The 19,196-nt window shown below is 42.7% G+C and overlaps 1 long non-coding RNA gene across 5 annotated transcripts in view; it reads right to left on the bottom strand.

Moving 5' to 3' along the window:
• Nucleotides 1–372: 372 nt before the first annotated feature.
• Nucleotides 373–19,196, bottom strand: part of LOC102158524 (uncharacterized) — a 30,866-nt gene continuing 12,042 nt past the window's right edge. For 3 of the 5 annotated variants that reach the window (XR_014838014.1, XR_014838018.1, XR_014838017.1), the window contains exon 4: nucleotides 3,992–5,501. This is a non-coding gene — a long non-coding RNA (uncharacterized LOC102158524). Of the gene's footprint in view, nucleotides 3,491–3,991; nucleotides 5,519–19,196 lie in introns of those variants that run through there. The other 2 variants (XR_014838015.1, XR_014838016.1) reach the window with 2 other exon arrangements.

The raw sequence follows: 19,196 nt of genomic DNA, 5'->3' as shown, positions 1-19,196 counted from the left end.
TGCAAATGCAATATTTGCTTTTGGCTTGTGGTTGCCCTGTTTTTTAAGTATGCTAACCCCTTCCCATAATTGTGTGTTTTAGCCTGATGGTCCTGTAAGTTCAAACACTTCATTACTATATTAAGATGAGAAACATACAAACAAACAAACAAAAAGGGTTATTTACTTCCTAACATCCCTTACCCACATTTTATGGTTTTGATGACTCTTTTTTATTTTTTTCTTTTTAATTTTATTTTGTTTGAAGCATGTTCATGATTAAATCTGTATGCTGGCTTATTTGAGTGACTGCTCTATGATTGCGGTTTCCTCAGTCCTAGTTCTTCCTCTTCTTCTTCTTTTTTTTTTTTCTTTTTTCTTCCCTTTCCTTCCTTTGTTTTGGTTTAGAGAAGCCCTTTCAATATTTCCTTTAACCTGGGTTTTATGTTGCTGTATTCTTTAAGTTTTTGTTTGTTGGAAAAAAAATTTCCCCTTCTATTTTAAATGATATTCTTGCTGGATAGAGTATTCTAGGTTGCATATTTTTCCCTTTGAGCACTTTAAATATCTCTTGCCATTCCCTCCTGGCCTGTAGTGTTTCTGTAGAGAAATCAGCTGATATTCTTATGGGGGTTCCCTTGTAGGTAACATTCTGTTTTTCTCTTGCTGCCTTTAGGATCCTCTCTTTATCACTAACTTTTGCCATTTTTATTATTATGTGTCTTGGTGTGGGTCTATTTGGGTTCAGTTTGTTTGGGGCCCTCTGTGCTTCTTGTATCTTGAACCCAGTATCCTTTAGATTTGGGAAGTTTCCATCAATAATTTCTTCGAATATATTTTCCATCCCCTTATCTTTTTCTACTCCTTCTGGAATTCCTATTATGCATAGATTGGCCCGCTTTATATTATCCCATAGGTCTCTTATATTGCTTTCCAGTTTTTTGATTCGGTTTTCTGTCTGTTGACCGGATTGAGTGATTTCCATTATTCTATCTTCCATATCACTGATTCGTTCTTCTGCATTATTCATTCTGGTTTTTACTGCCCTTAGTTCAGTTTGCATCTCTGCAAATGAATGTTCTAGCTTTTCTTGGCTCCTCCTTATATTTTCTAGTTCCTTCCTGAGGGTATCTGCATTACTGTTCATATCTTCTCTTAATTCCTTCAGTATTTTCACTATTTCTCTTTTGAACTCCAGGTCTGTCAGACTGCAGAGATCTGTTTCATTGTTGGCTGTTTTAGGTGAGTTCTCCTGTTGGTTTGACTGGGGGTGGTTTCTCAGCTTCTTCATCTTGCTTGTTGTTTTCTTTCTCCTGAGGGAGTTGTACTCTCCGTTATCGGGCAGTGTTTTCCTTGTCACTGCCGTGGAATATTTCCTGAGGGCTGGCGTTGTTGGTCAATCTTTTTTGAGGCAGTGTGGCTTTTCTGGAGTGTTGATGGGGCTAACAGTGTTTCTTTGAAGCAAAGGAGGACTTCCTGAGGGCAGACAGGACTGGGAGGTCCACACCACGATGGTAGCAGATTTCACTTGGTCATGCAGAGCTTGCTCTGATGTTTTTAGGCTGTGGGGTTCTTGCAGGGGGTTGGCAGTGTTGGGCAGATGTTCCTCAGGAGTGCAGCACCCCCTGGGGGCTGGAGCAGCTATCTGGGTCACTGAGAACCTAAGAGGCTCTTCCCTAGGGTAGCCCAACTCAGAAGGATGGCCTGCAAATGTAGCTGGATCTTTTCACAGTCTGGCCAAGCTTGTTGCAGCTTTTCTGGGCTGCAGGGGCTCTTCCAGGGGGCTGGTGGTGCTGAGCAGCTATTCCATGGGAGTGGGGCACCCCCTGGGGGCTTGGGCAGGTAGCAGGGCCATTGGAAACCCAAGAGGCTCCTCCCCAGGGCAGCCTGACTCAGAAAAACCATCTGAGAATTAGGCAGATCTATTCACGGCCTGGCTAGGCTTGTTCTAGCTTTTCTGGGCTGCAGGCCTTTTCTCGGGGGCTGGTGGTGTTTGGTGCTGCTCTGCGGAAGTGTAGCCCCTCCAAAGGGCAAGCAGGCCTGTGCAGGGACAGCCCCTGCGGTGGTAGGCTTCAGGCAATTGTTGAGGCCAGCCCTCCTGGATGGCAGGCAGCCCCAGGTTCGGCGAGAGCGTAGGGGATGGCGGGGGTGGGGGGAGGGGATGCACTGGGAAGCACAGCTTTCCGCTAGCTTGCGGGCCTGTAAGCTTGCTGTGGCGTGGGGGGTATTCTATGGGGACCCACCCCTTCTTCTCTCCCCTCCCCAGCACGGGCGCAGACCAGGCTCTTCTCCCAGGTTCCCTCTGATGTGGCTTTCCACTTCCCCGCCCCTAGAGTATTGCTCCCTTCCTCTGCGACAGCTTTGTTTTCTAGTCTCCCAGGCAGTCTCTGCCCCATCAAATGGTTTCTAGACCTCCCAAGCAGTTTCCGCTCCGCCCCGCCCTCTCTCGCAGACTAACCTCTGGAGCCGAGGTCTCAGTGCCCAGCCCCCATCCAGGCGTCCCCCGTCCCTTTCCAGGGGACTAACCTCTGGAGCCGAGGTCTCGGTGCCCAGCCCCCACCCAGGCGTCCCCCGGCCCTTTCTCAGGGACTAACCTTCGGAGGCAAGGTCTCGGTGCCCAGCCCCCACCCAGGCGTCTCAATTTTTGGTGACTGTGCCCGTAGTTCAGATGGTCCGTCCGGTTCTTGATCGGCTTTTCCGTACTCCAACTTACTGCTACACTCTTCTCTGCATCTGGAGATTCCTCCAGTTCGTTTGATCTTTCCCCCGGTAGGTGACTTTCCAGGGTGCGGGGTCCCTTTCTCCTCCACAGTTCCCTTTCGGGAGCGCCCATCCCGCTCGGATTCACCTTCTCTCACTCTCCTCTTTTCTCCCGTTCTGCCCAGTAATGTCACGAACTTCTTGCCGTTATTGGAGTTTAGGTTCCTCTGCCAGCGATTGGTTGCTGTTCTGTGCGAGTCATTTATTCTGTAGATGTGCTTTTTTTGTTGTGTTTGTGGGAGAGGGCGAGCGTGTCCCCCACTCCTCCGCCATCTTGTCCCCTCCTCTCATTTCTTATTTATCTGTTTCTCCAATGCCCCCAGAAGGACCAGGCAAAAGGTGTTAGCAGCTCAATACATATTTTTTGAAGGAATGAGTGAAAATTGAAGTACATGGTTGTGGTAAAAGTTAACTAAGAGTCAGAAGACCTGCTTTCCAGCTCTGTTCACATCCCCAAGTTATCTCCGTGAACATGAACAACTTAACATCTTCAATTGGCTCTTCCGTAAAATGGGTGGGCTGGCTTAAATGAGATCTAAGGTTTTTTCCAAACACACTCCTGTTCCCTGATTTGAAGCTGCACAAATCTAAGATAAGGCTATGGGATGGGAGGAGGAGCCACATTAGCACAAATGCGTGTTTACTTACAACTTGTCCTAATGCAGAGCTGATCCCAGATCTCTGCCAACGCCGGGGGAGAAGAGTTAACACACTCCAGATGAGGTTCTGTTCAAACTGTCTGGCTCCAAGTCTGTGGTGGAAATGAAAGACAGGCTGAGAGAAGAGCCTGAGGGGTAATTAAGAGTGAAACATGAACCTTTGGGAGGTTGGACCCAGCTCAAGTTGAAAGGAAGGTGGAAGGGCCCAGCTCCACAAAGCCTCCAGGGCCCTTGGCGCTGGCCAAATGCACCCTTTACCCAGAACGACGGTTGTTTCTTCTCAGAGCACGTGGTCTGTCCTGCCAGGGTCACACCTGGACTCCTGAAGTGCTCTGGAGTAACCACTGAACTGAGAACACTTCTGTCACCAGTGCCAGCCCACTGTGTGCCAGGCACTGTCCATACATCACCTCATCACTTCTCCCAATAATCCTGGGAGATAAGAACGAAAATCTTCACTTCATGGAGAAGCAAAACAAAGCTAGTCAGTGGCAGATTGAGGACTTGAACCAGGTGGGGGGTGGGGGTTGTTGGCTGCCTGTCTGTGGACAGCTCTCCTGGAACTGGGCAGGTAACAATCCAGGGACTTCAGATTTCATTCATTTTGTTTTTTATTTAGGTATAATTGACATATAACATTATAATAATTTCAGGCATACAACATGATTCAATATTTGTATACACTGAAAAATGGTCTCCATAATAAGTGTAGTTAATATCTGTTACCATACATAGTTATAAATTTTTTCTCTTGTGATGAATTTTTAAGATCCACTCTCTTAGAAACATTAAAATGTGCAATACAGTGTTAACTACAGTCACCATGCTGTACATTATATCCCAGGACTTATTTATCTTATAACTGAAAGTCTATACCTTTTGACCCCCTTCAGTCATTTCGCCCATTCTCCTATCCCCCCATCTTTGGCAACCACCAATCTACTTTTTGTATTTATGACCTTAGTTTTTCTTTTTAATTTCATATATGAGTAAGATCATATGGTATTTGTCTTTCTCTGTCTGACATTTCATTTAGCATAATGCCCTCAAGGTTCATCCATGTTGTTGCAAAATGGCAGAATTTTATTCTTTCCTATGGCTGAAGTATATTCCATTACATATACACACCACATTTCTTTATTGATTCATCCATCAATAGACACTTAGGTTGTTTGCATATCCTGGCTATTGTAAATAATGCTGCAATGAACATGGGGGTACAGATACCTTTTTGAGTTAGTGTTTTTTTGTTTGTTTGTTTGTTTGTTTTGTCTTTTTGCCTTTTTCTAGGGCCGCTCCAGCGGCATATGGAGATTCCCAGGCTAGGGGTCTAATTGGAGCTATAGCCACCGGCCTACGCCAGAGCCGCAGCAACGCAGGATCCCAGCCGTGTCTGCAACTTACACCACAGCTCACGGCAATGCTGGATCCTCGACCCACTGAGCAAGGCCAGGGATCGAACTCGCAACCTTATGGTTCCTAGTCGGATCCGTTAACCACTGCACCATGATGGGAACTCCTGAGTTAGTGTTTTAATTTCCTTTGATTAAATATTCAGAAGCTGATTCACTGGATCAGAGACTTCAGATTTCATGACACCACAAGTAGCTGTGACACACCTGCTGGAGCTTACATGGTGCCTTTGCAATGTGCTGTCACTCTGATTCAGGCCCACAATGCTGGACCATCACTCCCATTTGTTAATGGGGACACAGACCCATACTGACTGGTGACATGATCCAGCCATGGTCACACAATTTGTAAATGGTAGAGCTGGGACTCCATCCCCAGACACTGGGGTCCCAAGCCAGGGCTCTTAAACCTGGATTATTCTCTTCCCATGTGGGAACTGTTGTGGACATCTGCGTCTTTTGCATAAACATCCATTCTTCCTTCTTCCCTCTGGTGACTTCATCTGAATTTTCTTTGGGGAAATCATACCTACCACAGCCCACCATCACCACCTTAGTCCACGTGATTTGGGTGAAATTGATATGCCCCGGCAAGCAGAGGATGAATGCTAGAGGGAAGGGGCCCCCAGTTTTGAACTGACAGAAGAATAACTGGTTCTTCCCAAGCTCTGTTCTGCAGCCACTTGTGCTCCTGAGAAATAAACACAGCTGTCATTGAAAGTAAGAGGTTTTAGTCATGTCTAATCCCAGGCCATAGATAAACAGGAACTCAGGGGTGCCCTGAGATGTGAAATGTTTGGAAAAAAATGTCAGCAAGTACGCAGAGCAAGGAGGGAGGAGACAGTGCAGAGCAAATACACAATTAGGCTTCAGACCACAAATAACAACTGAATAATCTTCCCGGGAAGCCCCCTTCTATGTGTGTGCTTGGCTCTACTGCCCTCTAGTGATCAGACAGGGACCAGCAAGCAGACTTTAATGGAATTCCAAGTGCCAGAAAAGTAAAACTTCTCCAAGGAGGAAGGATCATCTGAGAGAAACCAGATCCTCTCCTCTCTACCCCCTCAACCACTGGCCACAGTTCCTTCAGTTCTCTCTTACACTTCTGAATAGCCTCCTCATGGATACTTTTAAAAATAATAAAACCAACCCACTGAATGCTGACTGCAGGCACTGAGCTTACACGTGGCACTTTATACCCATTTTCTCAGTGAATTCTTACAACATCCTTTGGAATTGGGCAGTATTCCATTTACCTCTAAGGAAACAGGCTCACACAAGTAAGGAAACTTACCCAAAGGCACATGAGTGAGTATACAGAGAAAAGAGGAGTGACCACTGGTGGGGATAATCTTCTTTAAGGGGGACAGTGATAAAATGTCCTAAAATTGATTGTGGTAATGGCTGTACAACTTGAAGAATACATGAAGAGCCAATTAACTGTGTGGCATGTATATTATTTTCCTATTGCTCCTGAAATTACCACAACCAAGTGGCTTTAAACAACACGAATCTGGGAGTTCCCGTCGTGGCGCAGTGGTTAACGAATCCGACTAGGAACCATGAGGTTGCGGGTTCGGTCCCTGCCCTTGCTCAGTGGGTTAACGACCCAGCGTTGCCGTGAGCTGTGGTGTAGGTTGCAGACGTGGCTCGGATCCCGCGTTGCTGTGGCTCTGGTGTAGGCCAGTGGCTACAGCTCCAATTCGACCCCTGGCCTGGGAACCTCCATATGCCGCGGGAGCGGCCCAAGAAATAGCAACAACAACAACAACGACAACAACAAAAAGACAAAAGACAAAAAAAAAAAAAAAACAACAACACGAATATATTATTTTATAGTCTGGAGGCTAAAAGCTAAAATCAAGGTATTGGCAGGGCTTTGTTCCTTCTGGCAGCCCAGAAAGGGATTTCTTTTCTTGCCTTTTCTAGCTTCTTGGGTCCGCTTTATTCCCCGGCTCTTGATCCCTTCCTGCATCTTCCAAGTGTGTCACTTAACCCTCTAGATCCAACATCACATTTCCATTTTCTCTCTCTCATCCTCCTGCCTCCCTCTTATGAGGACCCTTATTATTACACTGGACCCATCTGAATAATCCAGGATAGTTTTCCCATTTCCAGAACATTAATTTAATCACACATCCGATGTCATTTCTACCAGGCGAGGTTACACATTCACATGCTCCAGGGACTCTGAGTCCACCTCCTCTCCATCCAGGCCCTTTCCAGCAAGCTCAGCTAACAAGAGCTTACCTCCTCCTGCCCCTCCTTCCCACGTGCATGCACAGCCCTGACTTTCACTCCACTTGTTCCCAAGTGTGCCATCCATCCTGGGAAAAAAAAAGCAGCCCTCACATCTCTCCTCTGGACCTCCCACCACGCTCGGGCTGTGATGGATAAGTCTCCTCCCTGCACAGCGCCTTCTCCCGGAATGATGAACGCAGCTCGCTCAGCTCAGGCACGTGGAGCCGAGAAAGCTGGCGGACTGATGGCCTGTCTCTGTGGGCAGCCTGGGCTCATGTTAGAAGCTGCTCCTCCTCCCACGGAAGGGATATATGACCATCTCCTGTGTGTCAGGTGCCGTGTCAGATGCATCACTATCACTTATCTAAGTATAGTTGATTTACAATATTGTATTAGTTTTTGGTATAGAACAAAGTGATTCAGTTATCTCGGTATATATATTATTTTTTCATATTCTTTTCCATTATGGTTTATTACAAGACATTGAATGTAGTTCCTTGGGTTATACAGTAGTACCTTGTTGTTTATTTTATATATAGTAGTTTGTAGCTGCTAATCTCAAACTCCTAATTTATCACCTTACCCAGCTTTCCCTTTTGGTGATCATAAGTTTATTTTCCATGTCTGTGAGTCACTTTCTGTTCTGTAAATAAGTTCATTTGTATCATATTTTAGATTCCACAAATAAGTGATAGATATAATATTTATCTGTCTCTCTGGCATACTTTACTTAGAATGGTAATCTCTAGGTCCATCCATGCTGCTGCAAATGGCATTATTTCCTTCTTTTTATGGCTGAGTAATATTCCGTTGCATATATACACCACAGCTTCATTATCCATCCATCTATTGATGAACATTTAGGTCACTTCCATGTCTTGGCTATTGTAAATAGTGCTATGAATACTAGGGTACATGTATCTTTTCAAATCAGAGCTTTCTCCAGATACATGCCCAGGAATGGGACTTCTGGGTCATATGGTAACTCTGTTTTTCATTTTTTATGGAAGTTCCATACTGTCCTCCATAGTGGTTGTACCAATTTACATTCCCATCAACAGTACAAGGAAATAACCCTCTTTCTTAGCTGTTCCCAGGGGCTGGAGAATAAGCTGTCTAGGACTGTGTGCCAAAGGAAAAAAGGTAGTGGAACATGACCTTGATAGTCAGCTGAGGCTGCCACAAACTGGCAGCCTCTTCACTGGTGTGGGTATTAATAATTTTCCTATTGCTACTGTTACCCTTAGTTAAAAGTAATGAACCTCCTCTTGTTTCAGTGATAAGTGGCAATGTTTGCTACTTTTACTTTTCACATATCCAGAGGAGAAAGTAAAAGAATCCATAGGAGTTCCCATCATGGTTCAGCAATAATGAACCCAACTAGTACCCATGAGGACGCAGGTTCAATTCCTAGTCTCGCTTGGTGGGTTGAGAATCTGGCATTGCCATGAGCTGCGGTGTAGGGTCTCAGACACACCTCGGATCTGGCATTGCTGTGGCTGTAAGCTGACAGCTGTGGGTCTGATTGGACCCCTAGCCTTGGGAAATTCGGCCTTAAACACATACACACACAAAATATCCATAATGACGGGGAGGGGCTGTCACTAGGTCAAATAATGCCTGGAACAAACCTTTTCCATTTTATCACAATGCCAAGGGGATGTTCACAGAAGTGGAGCCACAAGCAGCCATTAAATGACAGATGCTTGCAAATTCATCCAAGTTTACTCTCGCTGACCTTTCACTGAAACCTTAAGTGTCCCCCAGGCATCTGAACAGCAATATCCTGCCAGCACAAAGTGGCAGCAAGCTGGTTTGCAACATCCTTCAGGGAAAGTGGGAGCTGGCTATTCCCAGGAAGGTGCAAGTTAGTCCTCTGAGAATGAACACATGGCTCCATCCCTCCCTAACCTTGGCCAAGAGTCAACTTCTCAGAGCCATGTCAATCTGTAAAATGAGAAGCAACACTTGCAGAGACAGACTAGCCTGCTACAATAGAAGGCATATAGGCTTTTAGACAAATCTGGATCTGAGTACTGTCATTGAGTAACCTTGAGTTACTTAATTTCCCTGAAGCCCTAAAACAATGGTAACCCAGTCTGAGAGAGATCTGTGGTGACAACTGAGTAGCAGCTTCTATAAAATGCTTGTTACAGCACCAGGCACAGAAGGCACACCTAATAAATGAAAATAGTCTATTAACCGTTACTGGCTTTTTGCTTACATTTGGCCTACAATATTGCTAACAACTCTATTGAATACTGTGCATGATTTATCATGTCATACTTGCTTTGTCTATGCCCCCAAAGATTTCTATGATGATAAAACAAACTAATATATATTTTATATGCACATATGAGTACAGAAAAAGCTATGAAAAGATATGCACCAAAATGTAATGGTTATCACATAGAGCTGTGATTATGGATGATTTTGTTTGTTTGTTTTACCTGCCTTCTCAAGAATTTCTAGAAGCTTCTCTTATGAATGTTTTGGTTTTGTCTTCTTTTTTTTTTTTTTCTTTTTTTTTTTTTTTGTCTTTTGTCTTTTGTTGTTGTTGTTGTTGTTGTTGTTGCTATTTCTTGGGCCGCTCCCGCGGCATATGGAGGTTCCCAGGCCAGGGGTCGAATTGGAGCTGTAGCCACCGGCCTACACCAGAGCCACAGCAATGTGGGATCCGAGCCGCGTCTGCAACCTACACCACAGCTCACGGCAACGCTGGGTCGTTAACCCACTGAGCAAGGGCAGGGACCGAACCCGCAACCTCATGGTTCCTAGTCGGATTCGTTAACCACTGCGCCACGACGGGAACTCCCTTAAAAGGTATTTTAAAAAAGAAGACAAAACCAGGAGTTCCCGTCGTGGCGCAGTGGTTAACGAATCCGACTAGGAACCATGAGGTTGCGGGTTCGGTCCCTGCCCTTGCTCAGTGGGTTAACGATCCAGCGTTGCCGTGAGCTGTGGTGTAGGTTGCAGACGCGGCTCGGATCCCACATTGCTGTGGCTCTGGTGTAGGCCGGTGGCTACAGCTCCAATTCGACCCCTGGCCTGGGAACCTCCATATGCCGCGGGAGCGGCCCAAGAAATAGCAACAACAACAACAACAAAAGACAAAAGACAAAAAAGACAAAAAAAAAAAAAATGCAAAACCATAAAATCTCCCTGTAATAACAATTTTAGAACTCCTAGACTTGGATCCACTTTCATTAAATGCTGAATTCTCAAAATTATATATATGTATGTATATATGCATATATATTTACATACTATATTTTTAGATTTTTGTATATTAAATTTTTCATTTTAAAATTAAAATTAGATATTAAAAACTCCATATTTATCCCTACCCACACCACTGAATTTTGATATAGCCAAGCTGTAGCAAGCCTAACAAAGTCACTCCTAAGGAAAGGTTATAGACACTAACAAAACCCCTCTCTCTCCAAGCCCTGAGATAGAATTTCAAGAGGTCCTCAACCAAAGCCTAGTTGATTGGCCTGCAACAGCTAGCCAATCAGCCCACAATAACTCTATACCATCATTCTCAAAAGAGGGGCCTCCTTCACGCTGGGGAAATAGGAAGTCCACAATTTTCTGCTGCTTGAAAAGACACTCAGGCAGTCCATTTGCAAATACTTAAGATGCCCACCAACTTCAAGAGAAGAGACCAGACTAATTACACAAAGGAAGGCCTCTCTCTGCCAGGCCCTTCTCCCTATGCCAAGTCTTCCTACCCAGCATAATTAGGATATCCAAACAATTTCACAGTTTCTGCTTTCTGACTGCTGTCGTGTTTGCCATCTTGATTGGCAAAGGCAAATGCCAGCAGAGGCTTTTGAGATGGCAATCCACCATAAAGTCACGGAATCATCTACACATTCCCCAGATTGCCTTTTTTGGAAATCAACAGAGAGAAACCAATGATGTTAATAATAAAAGTATACATTCATGAAGTATTTGCCTATATTAACTTATTTTCTGCTTAATAACTCAATGCTCACTACCCCATTTTACAGAGAACACTAAGGTGCAGGGAGCTCACATGCCAGGAGGTGGCAGCACAGGACCTCAACACATGCTAAGAGCCTGTGCTGAACCCCTATCCCACACTCCCAGAAAAAACAGTAACAGCAGTTACTATTTGATGAGAATCCCTTAGGAATCAGACAGCTTATACTCTATTGAAAGCCAATAACAACCCAGCCAGGAAGGCTTTTTTTTTTTTTTTAATCACAAAAAGTAAAATTTGTCTTTTTCCATGTATTGCTCTCTAAGATTTTAAACATGCATGCATTATTATAACCACCACCATATATAGAACATAGAATAATTCCAACCAGGGGACAAATTCCTTTGAACCTTTATATTCAAACCCCCAACCCTAACTCCTGGCAACCACTGATCTGTTCTCAGTGCCTGCATTTTTTCCTTTTCTAGACTATCATATAAATGAAATATTATGTGACCTTTTGAGACAGGGTTCTTTCACTTACAATATCATATCTGAACTGCATTCATGTTGTTGTTTGCAGCCATAGTTCATTCCTCTATTGCTGAGTAGTACTTCACAGTTTGTTTATCCATTCACCTACAGACAGACATTTGAGTGGCTTCCTTTTTCTTTCTTTTTTTTTGAGCATTATGAGTTACACATATGTATACAAATCTTTGTGTAAACACAGGTTTTCATTTCTCTGGGATAAACCCTTAGAATTGGAATTGCTAAATCATATGATAAAGGCATGTTTAACTTGTTTAAGAAACAACCAAGCTATTTTCCAAAGTGACAATACCATTTTGCAGCCCTACCAGAAATGTATGAGAGTTCTGGTTATTATGCATGGGTCATCAGGAACTTGGCAATGTCAGTATTTTTTAATTTACCAATTGTATGGGTAGATAATGATACTTCATTGTGGTTTTAGTTATTACGAATGGCACTGAACATCTTTTCAGTTGCTTATTTGCTGTCCTTATATCCACCATGGTGAAAAGTCTGTTCAAATATTTTGCTCATTGTTAAAATCTGGTTAAATATTGTTGGGATTTCTTTATAAATTTCAGATATAAGCACTTTTTCCTTATGTGGAACGTGCCCCAATATGGAGCGGCCTTTCTATTCTCTTAATAGGGTTCTTTGTAGAGCAAAAGTTTTAATTCTGACTGGGTTCAATATATTAATTTTTCTTTATGGATCTCACTAAGAAGTATTTGCCTAAGCCAACAGGAGGAATTTTCTCCTATGTTTTCTTCTAAGAACTTTACAGTTCTACGTTTTACACTTGGCTCTGTCATCCAGGCAGAGTTTGTTTTGTTTTGAAATGTAGGTAAACAATAATCACTTTTTTGCCTTTGGATGTTCCAGCACTCTTTGTTTAAAATTGCCATTGCACTTTTGTCAAAAATCAGTCAACCCTGTTTATTTCATGTTGCATACCTATTTCATTGTCTGTATGTCAATGCTTTTACTAATATTACACTGTCTTAACAACTATAGCTTAACAGTGTGTCTTAAAATCAGGTAGTGAAAATCTTCTAACTTGGTTATTTTTCAAAGTTGTTTTGGTTTTCCAATTTCTGTTCATACAAATTGTAGAATAAGCTGTATCTACAAAGAATCTGTTTTAGTCTGTTCAGGCTGCCATAAAAGAGTACCACAGATGGGGTGGCTTATAAACAACAGAAGTTTATTTCTCACAGTTCTGGAGGCTGGCAAGTCCAAGATCAAGGCACCAGCAGATTCGGTGTCTTATGAGAGCCTACTTCCTAGTTCATAGGCAGCTGTCTTCTTGCTATGTCTTCATATGGCGGATGGGGCAAGGTTGCCCTCTGAGGTCTCTTTTATAAGATCATTGATCCCATTCATGACAACTCTGCCTTAACCACATGAGGATAAACATCTCTTTATAAAAACAGCCCAACAAATAAGTTAAAAAGAAATAACAGAATCACAGTACCACTATTTTTCAACCCCAAATTAATAGTCTAGGCAATGAGCACCAACAGCTGCAAGCCACCCACACACAGAAAAAAGGGACAGCCAGACATGACAAGCCTCTGATGAAAGTATACAACAGCATCTACATCTTGCCAAGGGGATTAAAGCTAAATCTGAGCAAGCCTCTAGAGACAACTGCCAATGTGCAGAAGTATCTCAGAGGAGCATGGCCAATCGCATCCGAAGTATGGAATCAGAAAAATCCAGATTTGGAGAATCTCTACGGGTCATGGGAATATTATTTCCCATGGTTCACTGGTTTTTCAAAGGAAAATAAAGTGATGGAGAAGGAATCTGTAGATTAAAAGAAGCTGACTTCACTATCCTGGCAAAAAGATGAGAGCTCTTTCCTTCAAAGTTTACTCCAAATGATTCTAGCCAACAGACGGGAACTGTCATTTATGCATCACAACTATGAGTCCATCACATTCACCTACAAATGCCCCCACTAGTTCTCACAACAACTCTCTAAGATACATTTTAACCCCATTTTACAGATAGAGAAATGGAAGATAAGAGAGACCAGCCAAAATGTCAAAGCTATTAAGCAGAAGAGCAAGAATCAAAATATCCATCATTAAGGAATGGATAAACAAAATATGTAAGTTGTGTGTATGAGAAGGAGAGGGAGAGAATATGTATAAATATGAGAGAGAAAAAAATCAGCCATAAAAAAGGAATACAGTACTGATACATGCTAATATGGATGAACTTTGAAAACAGGCTAACAGAAGGGAGCCAGTCACAAAAGGCCACATACTGGATGTTCCCACTTATATGAAATGTCCAGAATAGAAAAAATCCACAGAGAGAGGAAATATATTAGAGGTTGCCACGGGGTGGGGGAGAGATGGAAATGGGGAGTGACTACTAATGGGTTTGGGGTTTCTCTCTGGAAAATGTTCTGAAATTAGAACAGAATTGGGGTGATGCTTGCACTACTTCATGACTACACCTAAGAGTGCTGAATTGTACACTTTAAAAGGGTGAATTTTACAGTCTTGGAATTATATTTCAACTTTTAAAAAGGACGTTAAGGGAGTTCCCATCGTGGTGCAGTGGTTAATGAATCCAACTAGGACCCATGAGGCTGCAGGTTCAATTCTTGGCCTTGCTCAGTGGGTTAACGATCCGGCATTGCCGTGAGCTGTGGTGTAGGTTGCAGACGCGGCTCGGATCCTGCGTTGCTGTGGCTCTGGTGTAAGCTGGCAGCTACAGCTCCGATTAGACCCCTACCCTGGGAACCTCCATATGCTGCGGGAACGGCCCAAGAAATGGCAAAAAGACAAAAAAAATAAATAAAAATAAAAAAATAAAAATAAACACGACGTTAAAACAATGGGCAAAATCTGAATATGAATTACACCCTGAATGTTAATATTGTATCAACATTAATTTTCCTGAGTTCAAACACTATAAAGTGGTAGTATAAGAGAATGTTCCTATTTTTAGGACAAACACACTGAAATATATAGCAGTAAAGAGTCATAATGTCTATGACAACAAAAATAATAAAAATGAATCAATGAGGCAATTAATAGTTTGCAAATTATTAATTGGTGACTCAAGGTGAGAGTTCATTGTTTCATTTTCTGGCAAGTTATTGCACTATTCTTACAAGCTTAAAAGTTTTTCAGAGTAAGGAATTCCCTTCATGGCTCAGTGGTTAATGTACCTGACTAGGATCCATGAGGATGTAGGTTCGATCCCTGGCCTCGCTCGGGGGTTAAGGATATGGTGTTGCCATGTGCTGTGATGTAGGCAAAAGCAAAGCCACTTAGCAAAGCCAGGGATTGAACCTGCATCCTCAAGAACACTATGTCGGGCTCTTAACCCATTGAGCCACAATGAGAACCCTGAAAAAATTTCGCCAGTGTAACTTTTCATCTGTCTGCTTTACATTCACTTGTTATTATGATTTAATGTCATAAGCATTTCCATACCAGTGTCCTTTAAATACTTTAATAAGTGTTGGTTCTAATTCCAGAGCTATGAAAGGAGTCTGCAAAATATGAAAGGTGACAAAACCTTAAGAGGAAGGCCAATCACCATGATATACCATGCTGACATTTGAAAGAGTATAGTCTGCTAAAGAGTTCCTGCTGTGGTGAAGTGAATCAGCGGTAGTTCTACAGTGTTGGGATACAGGTTCAATCCCCAGGCCAGCACAGTGGGTTAAGGATCCAGCAAAGCAGGATGGAACATTGACTCTGATCTGGTCCTTGGCCTGGGAACTCCATATGCCACAGGATGGTCAAAAAAAAAAAAAAATAGAGATCATGCTGAGAAATGTTAGAAATCAGCATTAAAACACATATAAGTAACATTAGTTATTAACCTAGAAATGGATAAGTTTGGAATTACATGAAAGATATAGATCTGTGTCCCCCTCATAAAGAGAACTGCCCTTGAAGTGTCTTCAAAGTTCTCATTTCTGCTTTGGAGCTTAAGAGCTGTGAGACATCTAGCAAGCAACTTAATCTCTCAAAGCCTCAGTTTCCTCATTGGAAAATGAGGATGATAACAGGATTTGGCTCAGAGCTTTCATCAGAATTAAATGAGATAATGCACATAAAGTCTTTTTGAAAGAGACTGGTACAAAATAAATAATCACATAAGGCTCACAGTGACAGGGTAGTTTTTGCTGTGGCTTACTTCAAAAATGTTAGCTGCTAGATTACTGGTCCCTCAAAACTGATAGAGGCACCTTATCTGGGAGCCAAAACAGCCAGTTTCAATTAAATCAGAACAGTGGTTCTCTACTAGGGGAAGGGGAGTGAGGAGTGACTGCAATGGGGCATAAGGGAACTTTCTGGGTGATGGAAATCTTTCGATATCTTTTTTGGGGTATGGGTTTACAAGAGGGCATACAATCATCAAAATTCATAAGACCTACACATATTACAGTATATAAACTTTCAATTCAATTTTTAAAAATTAGCATTTTGGGCTACTCACTGTCCTACTGTGGGAACAAGGCACCACTTCTTAGCATTTAGCAGTTAAGAGACAGAAATTATTTTTGAGGCCATGCAGACATTCTTCCCATCCTAAGACTACAAAGCCCCACAGATGGGAGAGAAATAGGAGACAAATAAAGAAGATTAGAGGCAGTGTTATTACACTGCTGCAAGCTCCACACCAGCTCCCCCATATCTAAGGTATGGCAGAGGAAGAAGCAATGAAAGGCCAATTGAAATGTGGGGGACCCAAGAATAAGACTTGTGTACCATGTCCTGCCTGGCACTTTGAAAGCAGTACCCCAATGTATGTCCCTTGTACCACTGGCATGCTAAAGAGGGCAGCATGTTACATCTGGGCAAGCCTCTCTGGAGTCTCTCCAGTACAGTTTCTGCCTAGCCCAGATTGGTCAAGGAAAAAATAATAACAGTAACAATACATTTGAAGAATTAACTCTATTCCAGGTACTTTTCTAAGGACTTTATATGGATTATCTGTTAATCCTTTTAGAAATCCTATGTAAGTAGATACTATTATTATTCTCTTTTTATTGGTTAAGATACCAAGGCCAGGATGGCTAAGAAATTTGATCAAGGATGTGTAACTGATAAGTGATAGAATTAGGCAGTATGTAGGCAGAGCCCTTATCCTCCAACATTTTGTTTTTCAAAATTATTTTTCCTATTCTGAGTTATTCTTAATAACATTTATTAATGAATTATTTCACTATTCTAATTAATGTATTAGAATCAGCTTGTCATTCTATTAAAAAAAACTGCTGGGATTAGGAATGCATTGACACTATAAATGCAATGGAGGCGTTCCTGGAGTGGCACAGCAGCACAGTGGAAACGAATCCAACTAGGAATCATGAGGTGGCGGGTTCGATCCCTGGCCTCGCTCAGGGGGTTGAGGATCCAGCGTTGCCATGAGCTATGGTGTATGTAGGTCACAGACGAGGCTTGGATCCTGCGTTGCTGTGGCTGTGGCATAGGCCAGTGGCCACAGCTCCGACTGGACCCCTAGCCTGGGAACCTCCATATGCAGCCCTGAAAAAACTAAATAAATAAATGCAATGGATATTATAGCACTATTGAATCTTCAAAATACACAAATATGGTGTATTTCTCCACTTATTTAAGTCTTCTTTAATTTTTCAGAGATATTTTTCAATTTTCACTGTATATATTTTGTTAAATTTATCTCAGCATTTCATATCTATTAATGCTATTATAAATATTTTTAATTTTCAATTTCAATTGCTTATTACTATTATATGTAAATACAACTAATGCTTGTTACGGATACATAATTCACATACCATAAAATTCACCCTTTTATTTTATTTTTATTTTTTTTTGTCTTTTTGTCTTTTTTGTTGTTGTTGTTGTTGTTGTTGTTGTTGTTGCTATTTCTTGGGCCGCTCCCACGGCATATGGAGGTTCCCAGGCCAGGGGTTGAATCGGAGCTGTAGCCACCGGCCTGCGCCAGAGCCACAGCAATGTGGGATCCGAGCCGCGTCTGCAACCTACACCACATCTCACGGCAACGCCGGATCCTTAACCCACTGAGCAAGGGCAGGGACCGAACCCGCAACCTCATGGTTCCTAGTCGGATTCGTTAACCACTGCGCCACCACGGGAACTCCAAAATTCACCCTTTTAAAGTACATAGTTCAGTGGCGCTTAGTATATTCATGAGGTTGTACAAACATCACCACTATCTACTTCCATAATATATTCATCATCCCTGAAAGAAACCCAATATCCTTTTGTAGACTCACTCCTCACTCCCCCTCCCCAAGCCATTGTCAACTACTAATCTACTTCAATCTCTATGGATTTGCCCATAGAATTAATTTTTATGTATTGATCTTACATCGTGAGAACTTGCTAAACTTATTTATTATTTCCAGAGCTTTTTTACACATTCCTCTGAATTTTCTACATATATGTTCATGTTGTCTGAGAGAATGAATATACAAATAGATGATAGCCAGACCATATATGGCAATAGAACTCTGATCCACAATCTCTTTAGCAATCAGTCTAGGAAGCCAAATCACAACCTTTGAAGCAATCTACCCAAAGGTCAGAATTTAATCAGTTTCCTTATTTTTTTTTTTTTTTTTTTGTCTTTTTGCTATTTCTTTGGGCCGCTCCCGTGGCATATGGAGGTTCCCAGGCTAGGGGTCCAATCGGAGCTGTAGCCACCGGCCTACGCCAGAGCCACAGCAACGCGGGATCCGAGCCGCATCTGCAACCTACACCACAGCTCACGGCAATGCTGGATCGTTAACCCACTGAGCAAGGCCAGGGACCGAACCCGCAACCTCATGGTTCCTAGTCGGATTCGTTAACCACTGCGCCACGACGGGAACTCCCAGTTTCCCTATTTTTTGATCCTGATTCTAACGCAACACCGACCAGAAAAATATAAACATGGTTCCCAAACCATCACACAAGATGTTCACTTCTAGTTAACCCATCACTAGCTTCCCTATGCCAATAGCCTCCAATCAGTGCATACCTGAAGCCTTCCTTTTGTTGTTGTTGTTGTTGTTGTCTTTTTGCCATTTCTTGGGCCACTCCCGTGGCATATGGAGGTTCCCAGGCTAGGGGTCTAATCGGAACTACAGTTGCCTGCCTACACCACAGCCACAGCAACGTCAGATCAAAGCCGTGTCTGTGACCTACACTACAGCTTACAGCAACACCGCATCCTTAACCCACTGAGCGAGGCCAGGAGTTGCACCTGCAACCTCATGGTTCCCAGTCGCTGCACCAGGATGGGAACTCCTAATAGTTGTATTTTAAAATACTTATAGATGCAGTATCCTAGTAAATATTTTGCAACTATTTACGCTTATGATGCAAAATTTAAATGTCAACTAAAAATTGACCAAGGAGTAACACAGACGTTCTACATTCTTTTATAGGGCAATGGGCAAAATGTGAAGCAGCTCCAGCAAAGGCCATTGCTGAATCTAGGGAAGCAACAGTGTCCGAGTTTGTCAGAAGAGATCAACGAAGAGGATTAAGATTCAACTGGAACGGGCAAGGAATTTTCTGCCATTATGCAAAATGAGAGTGCAAAGTCAGAAATCAAAGCGGTATTAAAAATAAAGAAAATTGGAGCTCCTGCTGTGGCACAAGGGGATTGGCAGTGTCTTAGGAGCGCTGGAGG

The sequence above is a fragment of the Sus scrofa genome, chromosome 2 (assembly GCF_054392235.1).
Source record: "Sus scrofa isolate SSC_HxYL_T2T_F1_AM1 chromosome 2, Sscrofa_HxYL_maternal_Yorkshire_Landrace_v2.0, whole genome shotgun sequence".
NCBI lineage: Eukaryota > Metazoa > Chordata > Mammalia > Artiodactyla > Suidae > Sus > Sus scrofa.
Note: the sequence above shows the minus strand (reverse complement) of the source record. Positions and strands in the feature narration are given on the sequence as shown.